The sequence below is a fragment of the Manis pentadactyla genome, chromosome 5 (genome assembly GCF_030020395.1).
Source record: "Manis pentadactyla isolate mManPen7 chromosome 5, mManPen7.hap1, whole genome shotgun sequence".
Classification (NCBI taxonomy): domain Eukaryota; kingdom Metazoa; phylum Chordata; class Mammalia; order Pholidota; family Manidae; genus Manis; species Manis pentadactyla.
In genome coordinates, this window is record NC_080023.1 from 123,675,408 (window position 1) to 123,693,063 (window position 17,656).

Below are 17,656 nucleotides of genomic sequence, written 5' to 3' on the forward strand. Positions count from 1 at the left end.
GTTAGTGCCTTCTCCATATCATAAGCTCCCGTTTTCAGGAAATTAAAAGTTGCTCAGAAAAAAGAACTCCAGTTAACAAGCATCAACCTAAAAGCAAATTCCTTATAAAAATCTTGGGGAAAAAAAACTTGTATTCTTTCTCAGTTATGAGTGCCAAAAAATGTCTTGTGGTTTCAGGCACTTTTAAGTTTAATAATTTGAAAATAAGTTAGACTTTGAGCTGAAAAAAGAAAGTTCCAAGGCCATAATATGGATTAATGCCTCTGGTATATTTTGAAGACAACAGAAAGCTAGTAAGAACCACTACACTCTTTGTTGAGAAATGTGATGTGCTCTGCATATGCATAGCTTTAAGAAAACATTTTTTATTCCAGCACTGAATTTTGGTTTCTGTTTTTAGGCCTGCAATATGAAAAATATTATCCACTATAGTTAACTAGGTAATAACTTGAATTTACATGACATCTCTCACGTTAGGGCATTAAACACAGTAAAGGGGACAGGCCTACTTTTCCAGTCAACGGCCTGTCCTTTTGCTGGCAAGCTCTAAGGGAAGCATATCAAAGGTAAATGCCATTATGATGGCCCTGATACTGTCATTCCCCATTAACAGAGGAAGAATGTGAAGTAGGGTGTTAAGCAAGACTACACAGCAAATCAAAGCTGAAGTTCATGTTTTTGCAGGGGAGATAGATCTCCAGTATGTCAAGCTGTGGTTGGGCAGGTCTGGGAGAATGGGGTGGATCAGCACTTAGCACTAGGGCGGTCGTGCCAGCAGCTGAGCCTGCGTGGAGAAAAACAGAATAGCCCGAGCTCTGGATCAGACCAACCTTAATTTGATCCTTGTTTGGCAACTTCCTGGTTAAGAGACTTTGGAAAGTTACCTGAGCCTCTGTTTATTCATCTGTAAAATAAGGCAAAAAGAAATATATACCTCATGGGTAGTTTTAAGGGTTGCAATAAGGAAGAGAGTTTGGCAAGTAGTAACAATCAAATGTCAGCCATTGTTATTCTTCTTCTTCTTCTCAAAGTCCAAATCTTGCTTTCCAATTATCTATAAGTTACATTTCACAAGCACTGTCTAAAAGGATAGAATTTACTTCACACGGGTAGGAAATCACAAACTATGATCATTTATTCTCATAGACTTTACGAAACCTGACTATAGAGTTAGCTAAAGAAGCAACAATGTGAAAAGGGCCAAAGTGGGATTCAGAAAACCTGGTTCTGACCCCAGTTCCACCATTCACTACTTCAGCAAACTGCTTATGCCTCTCTGAGCCTCAGTTGTTTTTTGTTTTAATCTGCAAAATTGAATGATAAATCTTACTTACCCCCACACAGTTCCTGCAAGGACTGAATGGGAAGACAGATGTGAAAACATTTTGAAGACTAAGTGAAGACACTTAGTTGAAATAAATTAGAATACTTTTATAATTTTTATCATGTCCAAAGTCACTTATGACAACAGATTTCTATAACATTTTTTCCTGAAAGTTTATTCTTATTTAGAACAATTGTTATTTATTACTCATGTATTAACAGACATAAAATCAATTTTGATGGCAGACTTTGCTAACAATAAACCAAAAATGGATTCATGGTTTAGTAGTACTGTTCAGCTTTTCTCCTTATTTGAAAAGTGGAGCCTTCACAATTTGTTGGAGGAAAGAGAAAGGCTATAATCCTTAATAACTGTTCTACTAAAGTTCACCAAATTATACTTGATGTTCTAACTTTTATTGCTTACACAGAATATGTTTCCACCTGGCCATATTAAGCATGCACACACACACACACACACACACACACACACACACACACACACACCTTTTCTTGACCAAAGTGGTCATACTAGTCTGGTTAGAAAAAGAACAGAAATTCAATTTGTCTGAAACTTTAGGGCTATAAATGCTAATCTCAAGTGACAGAGTTATTGAGACATTTTACCAAGAGCAGAACCTTACCTTAGGAAAATAACAGTTTTGTGTAAACAACCTTTTCTATCTGTGTATACTTTCTATCTGCTAATCTTCAAAGAAGCAACCACTGCAAGCTAAAGAGTACAAACCTCTTGGTTATAAAATTATTGTGTCTCAGCTCCACACCCACCCTCACATACTTTATGTCGCTGGAGCTGGAACTCTGCAATCCACGTTTCTCAGCACACTTCAAACACGCTTACCAGCAACTTCATGGTAGGTTCTGAAAATTGAGGGCTTCAGATGGACCCTGTAAGGCTCGAGGAGAGAAGGGACTAATTCCTTCCTGGTTTGCCTCCTATTGGCTTGATGTCCACTTGCCACTGCTGTGAGCTGACCCCCAACCATGTCTTCACTTGGCAGAAACAGTTCTTCCCCAAACAACAGTGAGTGAATCCACTGTGCTGTTTGCCTCACACTTGCAGAACCAGTCTTGTTGTGCACCTCCAGTCACTAGCACTAGCTGAGAATCCCCTCCTCTCCAGAGGTCTGAGTTTTAGCTCTGAGTTTTTAGTAGGACATCTCCTTCAAGCTTCTATATTTTAACAGCTCCATCCTCTTCCCTTCTTTCCCTAGGCCTAGTAACTTAATATCCTTTTTACATACTTTCAGTTACCTCATTAACAACTTTGTACCTAGTTATGAATTCCTTATATGAAATTCTTCCTATTAAAATAACTGTGTGGTTTCTGCCTCCTGACTGGATCCTGGCTGATATACTAGCTGACAACCTGGATTCATGTATTAATGCTCCCATGATATTTTCCATTCTATAGTGATTTGTAGTTGACATGGACTGCATCTGTCTAGAAACCAATCTTTCAATTTTGGCAAACCTCCCCAAATTTACTCTCTGTCCATGTAGTTTAAGCAAGACTGTCTCTATCCCTTGCAGGGGTAGGCTTGTGACCCAAGTCTAACAAATATTTCCTGTCCCCAGCTTGAGTGATCATTTCAGTGAGTGGACATGTACTCCAGATGCACTTGAAGTCAGTGTTCCCTTCTTAATCTTTCAAATTGCATAAGCCAGTGAATTTCCACTCTTGAAAAAAGAGCCTGAGTTGTGTGTTTGTCATTCACAGGCTTTTAAACAAAAAGAATGAAAGTAAAAGTGGGACATTAGCAAAAATTGGGTGGATATGTGGATATGAAGCAGGTAACACTCCATGGCCTTCAAAACATAGCCCAACATGGACATGCTGGTAGTGGTGGGTAGATACAGACCTCATGTGTCCTCCTCCAACCTGGAGCCTGGCTGGGACTCTTGCTGCCACCTCCCCCCAGGACTGATTTCACAAGAGCACTTGCTGATGAATAGACAAAAAAAGCCTTGAGCCAATAGCTTAGGGTTTTGATATCCACAGTGTGAGACCAATGGAACTTTCTAGATGCACATTCTAATTGAAAATTTAGCTTCATCACCTTACACAGTGATGGAGACAGAACTAAAATACATCCTTATATTATCTTCTAAATATAGTTTATCTGATAATGATATCTAAATTAAGAGAGGAATAGGAAGAGAATTGGCATTTACTGAATACCATTATAGATATTGGGTTAAGTACTTTCATTTCACAACCAACCCAGGAAATATACATCATCATCCACTTTTTAAAGATGAGAAAAGTGAAGCTTAAATAGGTTAAGCAACTTGTTCAGGGTCACAGGCTAATAGATTCAAATCCAGCTCCTTCTGACAGTGAAGTTCATTCTTTCTCTCCACATCAGAAAGGATCAGTGAGTCAACAGATTGTTCAGAGAGGAAAGATTATCGCTGAAAAATGTCTTGTCTCCTAACTTTCTCCTTGTTTTTCCACATCTAAGGCCCCAAAGCAGAAATGTGAAGACTTGTTCTAATAAAGCATCATTGCACACAGGAATCTATCCTGCGTTTAGGGGGAAACAATGATAAAGCCATAGTACTTGGAATGTTAGAAAAGTCTTAGGCTGTTTCTAGTCCAGCCACAAATAGAGGTTTGTATGTGCAGAATGATTTACTATCGTTCACTAGCGTATTTTATACTTAACTGAAATTAAATAGGCAAATTATATAAACACTTTATATGTAAGCAAAACATGTCAGATGTCAGGACTCAAAAATATGTATTTAATTAAAAAATACATCTCTTAAAACCAAAGCCCTAAAAGCACATTAAACAATACCCTAATCTGGAGGTAAATGAGATACGCCACCTAACAGATATTAAGTGACCCACGTATACAGTAATACCTCCATTAATGAGGCAAATGCATTTCAATAGTATACTTTAGTGTCAGAAACTATCTGATGAAGCAGTAACACAGAAGTCATAAGGACCCTCCAAAGAGGAGAAAAAGTATGTACAGTGTGAAATTAATAAATATTAACCAAAATCATATCCAATAGGCTGCCAGAAAGCAAGATTTGGGAAGTTCTGAGAGAGAGAGGATTAAGAGGTGTGGGACTCTCACAGCTCATTGGGGATCCATCAGAGAAGTGTTGAAAAGGTTTGAAGGAGAAGTCTGCAGAGTGGCTGGACTGGAGCAGAATGGGCTCAGTCTGACTCAGGCAAGCCAGCAGCCCTACAACAGGCTGCCAGGGCTGAGCCTGGTGTAGACATGTCTCTGCAAGGACGCAGACTATCTGGACAGGAGAGGTGGCACCTTTGGATCCCCAAGAACCCCCAGATCCACCAAGTACAAGCCCAGGGTAGGAGTTCCATAGCATCCCACACATTTGCAATTCCTTACCTGATGGGGTATGTCTAAATTACTGCATTAGAGTTAAACGACCAAATACATTCACTTGGTTGAGGTTCCACATTGACTAAAACTCACTTAGACTAATGTGTCATTCATCAATGCATCAGACAAATCAGTCAGTACATGAAAATGACCCTGATCAGACCCTTTTCTTTCTTGACAAAAGCAAGGAAGCAAGAAGGTGGGTTAACATAGGACTGTTGCAGGGACAGACAAGGCAGCCCAGAGTTATGAGACTCAGAAAGGAGAGGCTGGGGAACCCCCACATTTTTGCTGATTTCTTATTTATACCATAAACTATGTAGGACAAACACACTCTATTCACTGAGGTATTTTTGTCCTATGCAGCTGTGTGGCTTAGCAGGAGCTTTGCTGTTGAGCCATATGACTCATGCCAAGACTGCTGCATATGATTTATGAAGACTTAAAGAAAAAGAACAGCCAACTTCATTATGAAGGAGCTTCATTTTCAGAGGATTTGTTCATCAAGGACCCGGTTATCATTTGGTCCTTCCTTTTTTGCTCTCAGAGTGAAACAGTGAGCGTGCCTCAGCCAGCGATGGGCTGGAGGATGCCCTCCTTCTCCCACCTCCCCTTTGCCCTGTCCCCAGTGGAATGAGGGTACCTCTAGTTTAAGGAGGAAACTGGTAGTTGTAGGTAGAGGCTCTGTGGCCCTCAGCTGCGAAGGTTTAGTGACTCTGAAACTGACTGAACCTTCCTGTCAGAGGTGGTGCTCTGGTTAGAGCTGCTTCCCTCAAAAGACAAGGGTCTGCAGCCCCACCGTGGGGAGAAAGGTTAAAAAGGGACCGGGTTTTATTAGAACCCAGGCTGGCCGCTTCTGTCACACTGCATGCCTGCCCTCACTGGTCAGGGGTCTGACCCCAGCAGATTCTCTGAAGAGCTCTGCAGAGAACACACAGCAGCCCTCATTTCCCAGTCCCACCCACACCCCCTGGGGGTTAACCAGAAAGGAAAGGGCTGGGATCTCCTAGTCTGAAAGGCTCCCAGCTCGGACCCTTCACACACTCTAAGCTGGATTTGATGAGTCTTGTCCCTTCGCTACCTTTCATTCCTGCTCCAGCTTCCACTTCCAAACAGGCCTGGGGCCCCCATTTGTTCCTTGACCTGTATGGGAAAATCAGGCCAGCTGACAGCCCAGGTTTGGGGCTGTAACACAGCTGCCTTGTGATAAAGTAGCTTCGACTAAGAAAGCAACTTTGGTAATATCCTGTTTATCAGCTTCCAGGGAAGCATTCTTACCTGCTGATACCCCCAGCACAATGGAGCAGAAAAAAAGTTCATGAGAATTTGTGAACAATAATGTGGTCATAGAGCCTACACTTTGGACACTTCCATCTTAAATTGTGGGAGGCTCAGGATAAAGTTTGTATTCCTGTTGTCTAACTTGTTGATAGGATCTATAGTTTATCTTATTGCTGCGGAGGATGAGACTAAAGAAGATTTGGAAATGTTTCCAAAAGGAACTTGAAATGACAGGTTTTTAAATATTAAAAGTATATACCATATACCAATAAGATTCTATTTTAAACTAGAAAATTAAAAAATAGTTTTGGTACAATTTATTTTCCAGCAAAAGTGTTGTTATGTATCTATTCTTTGTTTCTTTTTGTTGTAGTTAGCAGGGCTACAGTGCTTCCAGTGTGGCTTTGGGTTTATTTGTTTAATTTTTGTGTGGTCCAATCCCTGCCCCCACCACCACATGCACAAAGGACCTGAACAATCGGTTACAGGTAGTTGTTGTAATTTCTCCCCCGGAAGCTTTGAAGGTGCTTCCAGCTGCATCAAAGTGCTCATTGCTCTCTGCATCTCCTCCTAACTTCAAAGGAATGTGCGGTGCCGCATACCATGTAGTTCTAAAGGAGCTATTACTCTCTATTTATTGTGCAAATTTTTATGGACTTGCCCTGTTAGCTTTCTAGACTTGCCACTTAGCCTCCCAGGGACTCCTTCTAGCTATGATTAAGAACTGTCTAGGAAAATTATCTAAAGCATTAAGTTAGGGTCAAAACTGCCTGAAACTAATCCTGCCTACCTTATGTTCTTTCAGGGTCTGCAGTGTCATACCTTGTTTAACTAACTATTCAAAAAGGTGCGACCAGCACAGTGGATGGGAGCTTTTCCTTAGCACCCTACAGGAATCTGATTAGCTTGAAGTTGTGGTTTAAGGAAGAAAAAAAATTTTCACCTTTATATAAATTACTGGTAGAGAGTTCTGAAAGGAACAAGAGTCCTGAGATACAAAAGCAAACAGATGCTCCAGGACAGGTGAATAGAACTTTCTGCAGTGATGGAAACATTCTTTATGCTGTCCTGTTCAATACGGTAGCCCCTAACCACACTTGGCTGCTGAGCACTTGAACTATTCCTAGGATGACTGAAAACCTGAGAACTCTGGGGTGTGTGTGTGTGTGTGTGTGTGTGTGTGTGTGTGTGTGTGTGTGTGTGTGTGTTTAGGAAATGGAAGAGCTCATTTGGAAGAAAGAGAAGATTGCTTTCTTGGACCCTTTTGGAAAAATCCTTTCAACTTGTCACCATAATATCTCCACCCAAGCAATAATAAGATCCTAGCAATCAGTCCTAAAGAGAATAGTACCATCATTTATTTTCTTTAATCATTAGGGAATAAGGTTACCATGCCCATGTTTGGTCGGCACATCCCTGCCCATATATGGGCTGGCACTTCCCTGCATTCACGCCTACTGATAGCACTTCATGTAATCCTGTGCTAGGCAGTGGACAAGGGGATAAGGTAATGAAACTGCCTCCTCATTTACTAGTCCAAGACAATAATGCATCACTTATTAAGTGTGGCTGTCACTTTTGTACATCAACAGTGCCCAGTACCAGGTGGGACAGCTGCCCTTTTAGTCACATAAATCAGGAGTTGTACAAGTGGAGAGGGGTCATCAAGAGGCTACAGGGATCTCAGGCCTGTCCACTTGTCTGATTTGGGGCCTTGAAATTGTTCCCTGAGCTGGCAAAAACATGGCATTCTGGTCATACTGTGCTGGGGGCTCTAAGCCATGTGGGTGCTGCAGGCAACTTCCTGAGAGAAGGGAGGCAGGAGACACGGGGAGACTGTGTGGAGGGCACAGGGCTGCACACATATGTGAGGACAAGATCCCTGCTGGCACAGGGCTGGCGCTTCCCCACACTGTGGCCCGGAAGGCAGCCCCGCCCCCCATTTCCCACCCCCTTCGTTTGCGTTCATTTTCCTATGTTCAAATTAGTAAGCACTGAAGAAATCTTGCAAAGTATTTAAAAACAGACATTATTAATAAGTTTTTCTCCATGCAGGAAAAAAAATTTTGTTAATTAACCCACATTTCACTTTCGTAAAGTTGTCTTTTTTCCTTTGTCTCCTGACGTAAGCATCTGGGCACAGCATTTAGCAAGGTGGGGAAATATTTACCTGCTGCTGCCTTCGCTGTACTTTCTAGTCAAGAGAGATTTGCCTTTTTCATCACGAGTCCCTTTGTTTTTCCCTGTGGCCAGCTGCTACAAAGATGCAGTCAATTTGGATTAAACAGGCTGAGGAGTGGTATTCAATATGTCAGCCAGGCACACTTCTCGAAACACAGTGTTCAGCAGGTATGGCTTTAAAAACAAAAGTCAGGGAGCTGCTCATAGAGGGGCACAGACTGTTTTTAAGGGCAGGGATCCTTGGAGTGCAGACTCGGTTTCTCCAGATGCAGCCCTGGAAGCAGCTCGCCCTTTCTTTCTGCCTGTCTTCTCTGCGTTCTGCTCCTCCCCTTCCCCTGCTGCCACTGGTTTCTATCTCCATTGTTCCCTTAAGCCCAGCAGCCAGTGTGCAGCCAGGCCCAGCACACGCTCCCAGCCAGCAACTTCCTCTGAAGCTGCAACGCATAATTACAACCAGCTGCTCCGGGCTGCTGGCTGGCCAGCTCTGCAAAGCAAGCGTCCCGATACCGGAGTTCCAGAGAGGCAACAGCCTGCTCTTGGCAGCAGCGAGTTCTCCGAAGGAAGTGCCCACACCCTTGGAGGATGAGGGAGCAGCCCTTCTCTCTCTTGTGGCACTCAGAGGCCAGCGCCTGTCTGGCTTCCTCTCTCTCCTGTGTCAGACAGGGTCGTTTTAATGGGTAATATGAAGGTGCCTGGTATGTCACCTGCGGCTGCCCTCCCCCGGCTGGCCTATTGTCTGTGCTGGTGCCACCTCAGGCAGGATGGTGCGTCCTGGGCTGAACTCAGGGGGCCAGTAGCAAGAGGAACAAACGCTTCTGGTCGGCCTCTCAGCTGAGGCAGTTTGTGAACATGTACAGAGAAATTGGGTAGGAAACAGGCACTGCCCTCAGCTAGCATGAGGCAGAAGGACAGTTACTATAAAAAAATAGGAACTCAAACAAGCCTAAATGAACCTCTGTAAGGAGTGCAGCATGTGGGCAGGAGGACTGGGGATTCGCCCATGCCCCGCCTCAGAGCTGTGGGTTCATTTTGGGGCCTCAGTGATCTTTCAGGCTTGGCTACAAGTATGACTCTGATCCAAAATTAGGCTTTGAATGTGTAACACAAGGCTCCCAGCCCCACCCACTGTCTCTGTCTGCCCTCTGCCATTTCTTCAGAGCCTGGCTCTGGGCCAGATCTGACCCTTCTGGCTCCTGGAGGAGGCCGGTCACAGCGTGCTGTTTCCCAGCAGGGCTTTAGGCTGGCTGAAGGTGCCCAGAGCTATTCACAAAATGAGGGGAGATTGAAATGCTAGAGAAGGGCACCCAATCCTCAAATCAAAACCCCATCAATCTGAAGCTGGAGAAGTGTAGGTGGGGATTGATAGAATCTGGGCCTGAGGACTGCCTTTCGAGTAAGCCCACCCACCATCTCAGAGAGACCTAGGTGTCAACTTCCCTAGGCTACAAGCATCCTCCAGAGGACATGTCAGCAAGCCACAAGTCCACCTGTCCCCTGACCCCTCCCCTCAAAGAGCCTGCCAAAGCCCTGGCCATAAAAAGCCTCTTGGCTTGTAAGAGACCCTCTTTTTCCTTTGTTCTGCTGGCCAGGACAGAGGGGTCCCTCTCAGGTTCAGCAATAAACCTGCTTGGACTGTTGAGTTCACATCCCCTCTCTTCTTTCATCTATCCTCTCTACCCCTTTCAGGGAGGACAGGTGTACCACCTAGAGCTGCCCGTGTGGCTTCTGCCCACCTGTGCCTTCCCACTCTGGTTCCTAATGGGCCGTCAGCAGGAGAGAGCCCATCCAGGCCAGGCCAGCTGCTCGGTCATGCCCAACAGCAGCCTTGGAGGTGGGGAGCAGCTGGGAGTCCACTGTTGAAAAGGCGCTGCTCATTTTACAGGGCAATTTCCCAGGGATGCTGGCCCTGGCAGGAGCAGCTCAAGTATGGGGCAGACAGGAGCAGTTTCTGGAGGGCTTGTTCTTTCTGTCTGAGCTTTGGTAACCAGACACTGGCGAGCAGCAATGGCTTAACCAGCCGCCTGTTGCGTTGGGGCTTCCCTTGGCAAAGGGGTTCCCCTTTGTTTCACTGTTTAAACTGTCAGTAGAACGGCTTTTGCCTAGTGGTATTGGGCAGGGGTACTTATTTGGAAGGAATTGTAATAGCAACCTGCACTGGGAAAGGGCTTGCAGAGAACTAACTCGTTGGATATGCGTAATGAATGGAGTCAGTGCCTCATCGGCTGCAGTTCTGCTGGGTTTCTGCATCAGCCTCTGATGATCTTTGCAATTTAATTCCCCACAGGAAAAAAGTAACAGTTTAAAGTTCCCTTTTGGTGTTCAAATCATGCTTTCCCTTCTGATTCTTAAGCCTGGCTTCACTTTAGGAGCACATACAAATCAAACACACATCTGTAATAGCATCATGACGCGGCTATTTCAGCTTGAATATTACTTGTGCAGCCTGGCTTGCTCCTCCACTCAGAGCAGTCTGGAGGTCCCAGTGACTCAGTAATGTGATTTTTGGCAGGTTATTCTTTGGGCTGCAATGAGAAACAAGCTTAACAAGCAAACAGTCATGTCTGAGCTCCCATTTTACTGCAAACCTTACTTGAGGACATCAGCGGTGAGAGTGTTGCTTTAGAGGAGTCTGTTCCCGGGAGGAGGAATGTGGAGAAGGCACCTAGAGCCTGGTTATATCAGTAAGTGGAGAAAAAAGTACATATAAGAAAAGGAAGAGAAAAAAGTTGAGTCTTCAGCATTATAAGAAAGGAAGTTGAAAGGGATAAGAACCAGATTTTGAGACAGGAGACAGATTATTTTCCTAACCCTGCCCCTAATTATCTGTATAGACTGGCAATCCACTTACTTTTCCTGGTTTAAGTGTTGCCATCTATAAAACAGGGGTAAAATACCATCTTCCTGTGTGTGCGTGTGTGTGTGTATGTGGTGAAAACAAGAGATCAACCACACTAAAAATGTTGGAATAAGGAAATGCACTGTGTAGTTGAGGTGTAAACTGGTAGTAGTAATAGCAGCCATTTGTGCTCTTTTACATGCTTGTATTTATTTATTATTCAAATGAATATTTAGGTCCAGACATTGAAGAGGGTTTCGTGGAGCACCATCACTGATAAAGAAATGCAAGTACTTTTTCAGGTATAAGAGTATTTTCGTAGTTAAAAATATATATATTATGTAATTTTTAGACCATTGGATGGGATTTTATTTTACTACATAAAGGAAAGCATGAAGTCTTTTAGGCCCCTTCCCACATTTCCCAGTGCTTTACAAAGGCGTTCATGACACCCTGAGAGCAAGATATCATGTATCACTCTTTCCACCAGCAGATGGAGAAACGGAAGCATGGAAAGGAGAAGCAAGGTTACCGAGGGAGCAGGTGAGGGACTGGCTTCTGGTCTCTTGCTCCAAACCGTGCTCCACTTTGTCTCTCTCACAAACAGCTGTCAAACTTTCTCTCCAGGCAGAACACTGCAAAGTAGGACCTACGGTGTGCAAAGCATTTGTGTTTAAATGGGATAGACACCATCCTGGAGCAGAACCCAAGGGCCTGAACAGAAATGGTGGAGAAAGAAGCAATTGTTACCACTGGTGGCAGAAACTCCCGTCTTGCAGTGATGTACCAGGAACAGGGAAGTAATGAGTGGGAAGCTCAGGATCATTGGTCAACCCACCATGAACACATCAAGACATTTGCTTTATTTAAAAACCTATTTTTGACACTATATTTAGAGATTTTCCTTCCTTAATATCAGAACTATGCAGAGAAAGACACTGTAAAATAAAGTTGACAAAATAATTAAAAGTTCATGCTAATGTTCATATGTTGTGATAATGCATATTATCATGTATAAGTTGACTAAATGCTTAGATTGAACATTTCTATTTAAAAATTAAAATTGTGACCCATTTTCCCTTTACATATTGTCTACTCAGATACATACTATATTCAGCCTGGCTCTGCCATTTGCCAGCTTTGGGACCTTAGGCAAAAGATCTCAGCCTCAACTTCCTCCTCTGTAAATGGGACAATCAGGCCTATCTCAGAGGTTTTTGCTAAGACTAGTTGACTTTGTGTTTGTGAAAGTATTGAACACAACCCTGAGTACATACAGAGTGCTTAGTAAATATTATTTCCTTCTTCCCCATCTTTGAATACATTCCTTATAATTGTTGGAAGTACTTCATATATACTGCACACAATTTTCAGTAAGGTAGTTAAGGAATGTGTACTAACCCCTTATAAAAATATGAGAAAACTCTGTCTCTGAGATGTTAAGTCATTTTCTCAGTCAAACAGCAATCTGGTGCAGAACTGGAAGCCTGGCACTGAGTCCTGTGATCTGCAGTTCTGTGATCTTCCCAGAAATTTCTGTCTGTTGCCACCATTGTCTCCACATGAATCTAGTTTGCAGTTTGCCCCAAACCAGTTCCAACTCCCATAAGGCAGCTCTGGAGTGCATCCTCCTCACACCCCCTGCTTGGTAGCTCCAACATCGATCCCATCCTATTTCTCAGGAACTTCCCTCTACCTCCACTGGGGGCTGGATGTTCAGGGACTAATCTATGAGGCGTATGAGTCAAAACAAACTGGGAGGGAACGTTCTTTTAAATGAAAGAGGTTGAATTAGATACCACCATACATATTATGTTGTTAAATATCTACAGCATGATAAAATCATCCCAAATGTCACCAGTCCCTGGGGAACTTATTAATAATTAAACATTTTTAGTTCACTTAGGAATGCAGATTCCATTTAACAAGAGAATGTACACTAAATATGTCCATTATATTGCAGCTTGCAACAGAATATGTTAGAGATCTCAGCTGGGTTTCTCCAGGACAGATGACAAAGTTAATGCAGGTATCAGTCTTCCCTAAAGGCACCATAAGAGCCATAAGTAGCAACTTGGATTGGTTTATAGGCTTTGTGTTTATTAGGAGTGTTTATTAGCATGACTAATAATGGAAGAGAGACAACTTGGCAAGGGTTGGGGGAAAGCCAGGCGAAGCCCAAAGGAACCGGGATGATTTTGCAAAACAGAGAAAAGCAGAGATTCAGGCTCTGCAGTGGAGAGAATCATTTGTCCCAATGTTGATTTTTAAAGTTTCTAAAGACTGGAATAAGCAAAGAAGGTCTCTTTCTGTATGTGCCACCTAATGGGAAGGCCATTTACATTTTTACCTAGCTTATTCCAAAAGATACGTGGCCCTGGTTTTACACACACACACACACACACACACACACACACACACACACACACACACTTTAGAGAAATGTCTTCTTTGCTTTTTTGTTTTTAAAGGTACCTGGTTCTCTTTTTCTTCTCTTTTTATTTCCTGGGCAAAGTCAGAACACTGAATATCTTGAAAGAAAGAGAAGCTAAAAAACAGGTTGCCAATCTTCCTTGTCTCTTTCAGAGATGTATTAATTTTCCTAGGCCCACTGAAGGTCACTTTTAAAGTTGATTAAGGGGAGAAACAGAGAAAGGGAGAAAGGGAGTAATAGAGAGAGAACAGTGAGATCTGGCCCAGAGGGGTGGGGTGCGGGGTGGGTGGGGAGGGAATTAGTTAATCCAGCCTGTTGTCCTAAAATTCTCCTAACTAGCTTTGCAATGTGTGATCTTTTGGGCATGTTATTTAATCTCTCTCAGGCCCTTTTGCCTACCAATAGAAGTTTTCATGATCTAGAAATCACTTCTGGCCTTCATGTACCAGAAATCTAGGTTTAAAGCAGGGAGATGGCTTCTTCTCAAAAGCGCCTGAAGAATTTTGCAACCTTTTAGTAGAAAATGACTATGGATACATTTTCCCACTTTGTTTCCTGAATGAACTATATGCAAATCATGCCACTTCTTTCCTCCCTCACTTAGAGCACCTGCCGAACTAATAAAAGAGCCCTACACTGAGTTGTGAGGGCCCCAACAAAGGAGAAGGGTCCTGTCCTGACTGGGAAGGTCAGTGACACAGGCTGTCACTGGGAAGCAGAAAGCAAAGCTGTTCTCAGTGCACTGCCACCAGCCTGAGTGCTGAAGGACTCAGTGAACACGAGAAGCAGCAGGATGAACATGGAGAGTGGACTTGGTTGGAGCCTCTTCAGCTTCATCCTGATGTTATTAGGGCTCAAGGTCCAGCTAGTACTGCCTCCAGGGGACTTCTGTTCTGAAAAAGTATGTGCACGTCTAAAGGAATCACTCGCTAGGCATTCTTGAAAATCAGTATTTTTTGTTGTTAGATACAGGGTCCAGGCAGGTGGACTGTTGAGTAAAGATTCCCACCCTACTCTCAGGAAAGAATCATCATGGATGGAGAGGAATGTGAGAAGAAAAGAGAGGGCATGGAGAGCTATTTATCATGTAGCAAGCAGCCTCAGGACAAGCAGAGGAAGAGGGGCTGAGTTTCAAAGCAATTTGTGAACTTCGAGACTATAAAAATGGTGGCAAAAAGATGATTTAGTCAAATAGATTCATAAACTCAATTATCCTGGGTGGTTTTCGCCACTGGTTTTCTTATTCTGAAAGTCACTGTTGTTTTTTTCTGCTTATAACCAGCTTACCCCAAATGACAACAATTTGTATTATATTTCACCATTTATAGAGCAGGTGGTTGTTTTTCACTCTGCCTTTCACACATACTTACACCACCACCCTGATAGTTTGAGGAATTACTTTGCTCTGTCTCTTTAAAAAGTCTAGAAAACTCTTTGGGTACTACTAAGGCTAATCAATCAGAATTACGCTTATAACCAAGTGGGATCCCATCACCTATCATCCATAGTTGCCTTAGGTAGGGACTGAGAGGTCATATCCAACAGGTCATGGCTTCACTCTGCAGCAGATTAAAAAATATGTGTACCTGTTGGCAGGAGCTATGTGTGTGTGGGGGGGGGGCGGGGGAGGGAGGGGAGGTGTAGTTACCTAGTTTAGCTGCTATAATTTCTTACTCTTTCAGCTCCTGGCAAAGAGAGCATCTTTGAAATTTCTAGGACTTTAAGCATAATCACACAGATTTTCCAAGCTTGTAGAAGTAGAGTCCAACCAATTTATGGCACAGATGAATAATCTGTGGCCCAGAGAAGTTAGCCAGTTGAAGTGTATGTAGGTCATCCAGCTGATTAGTCACAGATCCAGAGAAGGAATATGAGCCTCTAGGCTCCTTGCCACGTGCTTTTTCTACCCAAGGTGGATTCTAGATCTGTTTTGCAGAATTTCCTTCCCATTTTGTACTCAGCTGGGGATAATAAATCATATTATGGGTTTATGTATCCAAAGTCCTTACCAGTCAAGCCTCCCAGCACTCTCCACTCTCACCTGTATTGCTGCACAGCAGACACCTGTATAAGGGTACATCAGGAGCACTCTGTCCACATCTTTTTTTCCCATCAAAGTCCTTATCCTTTGCCCCCAAATTAATTTTTCTTTGGACTCAATTTGATCTCTATTTAGTTATATTCATTTGTATACCGACATTTATATACACCAACTTTAAATTTTGGAGATGGCTGAGTGCAACCCATAGCACCCAAAAAATAATCAAAGTTTGTGTAACATGTTCTCCCCTTAGTGGTCATGTGATGGGTGGGACCTCTGAAGTTAGGTATCACATCTTCCCTTCTGAAGATGAGGTTAAGCAACTTGCCCAAGAGCTGGGGGTGGAGTGGTCCCCGTCAACGGGCTGACTTGTCTTCTTTCTGTTGTGTCACAATACCACCTGCTGAAACTGGGTTTACATCCTCTCTTCACTCCTGTCCAGCCCCTGGTCAATGATGTGAACGTAGACAGGGTATGAGGTGGATTGTACGAGGCCTGAACCACCCAGCCTCTGCTGTTCAGTACATTCTCCACAAGCCATATGTGGATATTTTAATTAAAATTAAACAAAATTAAAAGTTTAGTTCTTCAGTTGTACAGGCCACCTTTCACATGCTCAGTAGCCACAACTGGCTACTGGCTACAGTATTGGATGACTTATGGATCATTTTTCTAATCACCAAAACTTCTATCAGACTGCTCTGCCAGATACCAGGCCATCAGGGCCTGATAATAATAGCTACCCTGTACTGATGAACAAGAACATACCAGGTGGTGTTTTATACCTGTTATTTCATTAATCTTCATAAAACCCATGAGGTATTGTTATTTGCATTTGGAAAAAAAAAGCTGATTTTATAAATTCTTAATAATTTGCCCTTCGTGTTCATTAGTAAATGGCAAAATATTAACGGCAAACCATAATATGATCTCTAATGTCCTACAAGGAGCAGAAAGACTGATAATCTAGCTAACATTTATTGAGCACCTACTCTGTGCCAGGCACTGTTCTAACAGGTAAAATACATAAAGTCACGGAACCCTCTATGAGGTATAGGTATGGTCAATATTCCCATATTATAGCTGAAGAAATGAATTTAGAGAAATTAAGAAACTGTCATAAGGTCACCCAGCTCATAAATGCTGGACTCAGGATTTGAATTCAGACAGTGTGACTCTAGAACCTGGGTGCCAAACCAATACACCACACTGATGAATAATTGGTTGCTGCTTCTGTGTTGTATGAAAGGCAAGGACTCACCTGTGGTTTAGGATTCCAATCCTTGTTCCCAGGCCCATAGCTCTTCCTAGATGGACTAGCTCATGGGACTGGCTATTGAATGCCTCTGCTGAGAAGGACTAGCTTAATTTCTCCTTGCTGTTGAGCAGCAAGATCTCTTGTGCTCTCTGGTAATCTGACACTGCTACAAGTCATCGCAAAAGTCATACCTGAGTAAGCCTTGAAAGGAGTCCTTCAGCCTACTCCTTGGAGTCATACCATCTCAGCTCATGCAGGGCAACTTTAAGAGCATCCTGGTGACATTCCTTCTGGACATTTGGTTGCCCCAGTGGAGATCCCTTCAGTCTTGGCGGGCTGTCTGCATTCTAAGCATGTTGGTGAATTTGTCTTATCCTTTAATGTGAAGCAGGTCTAGCAGGCAATCTTCATGAGCTCAAGAAGTTGGCTGTGATATTTGTGACACTGGTCTGTAGATTTTTTTTTTTGAGAGGGCATCTCTCATATTTATTGATCAAATGGTTCTTAACAACAATAAAATTCTGTATAGGGGACTCAATGCACAATCATTAATCAACCCCAAGCCTAATTCTCAACAGTCTCCAATCTTCTGAAGCATAATGAACAAGTTCTTACATGGTGAACAAGTTCTTACATAGTGAATAAGTTCTTACATGGTGAACAGTGCAAGGGCAGTCATATCACAGAAACTTTTGGTTTTGATCACGCATCATGAACTATAAACAATCAAGTCAGATATGATTATTCATTTGATTTTTATACTTGATTTATATGTGAATCCCACATTTCTCCCTTTTTTTAAAATAAAATGCTGAAGTGGTAGGTAGATGCAAGCTAAAGGTAGAAAACATAATTTAGTGTTGTAAGAGGGCAAATATAGATGATCAGGTCTGTGCCTATAGACTAAGTATTAATC

The 17,656-nt window shown here is 42.8% G+C and overlaps 1 long non-coding RNA gene across 2 annotated transcripts in view; it reads left to right on the forward strand.

Moving 5' to 3' along the window:
* Window positions 1-17,656, forward strand: part of LOC118934520 (uncharacterized) — a 96,538-nt gene that overhangs the window by 69,227 nt on the left and 9,655 nt on the right. Inside the window, exon 3 of one of the 2 annotated variants that reach the window (XR_005033514.2) lies at window positions 11,501-11,975. The exons of the other annotated variant lie outside the window; for it this stretch is intronic. This is a non-coding gene — a long non-coding RNA (uncharacterized LOC118934520). Of the gene's footprint in view, window positions 1-11,500; window positions 11,976-17,656 lie in introns of those variants that run through there. 2 annotated transcript variants of the gene reach the window in all.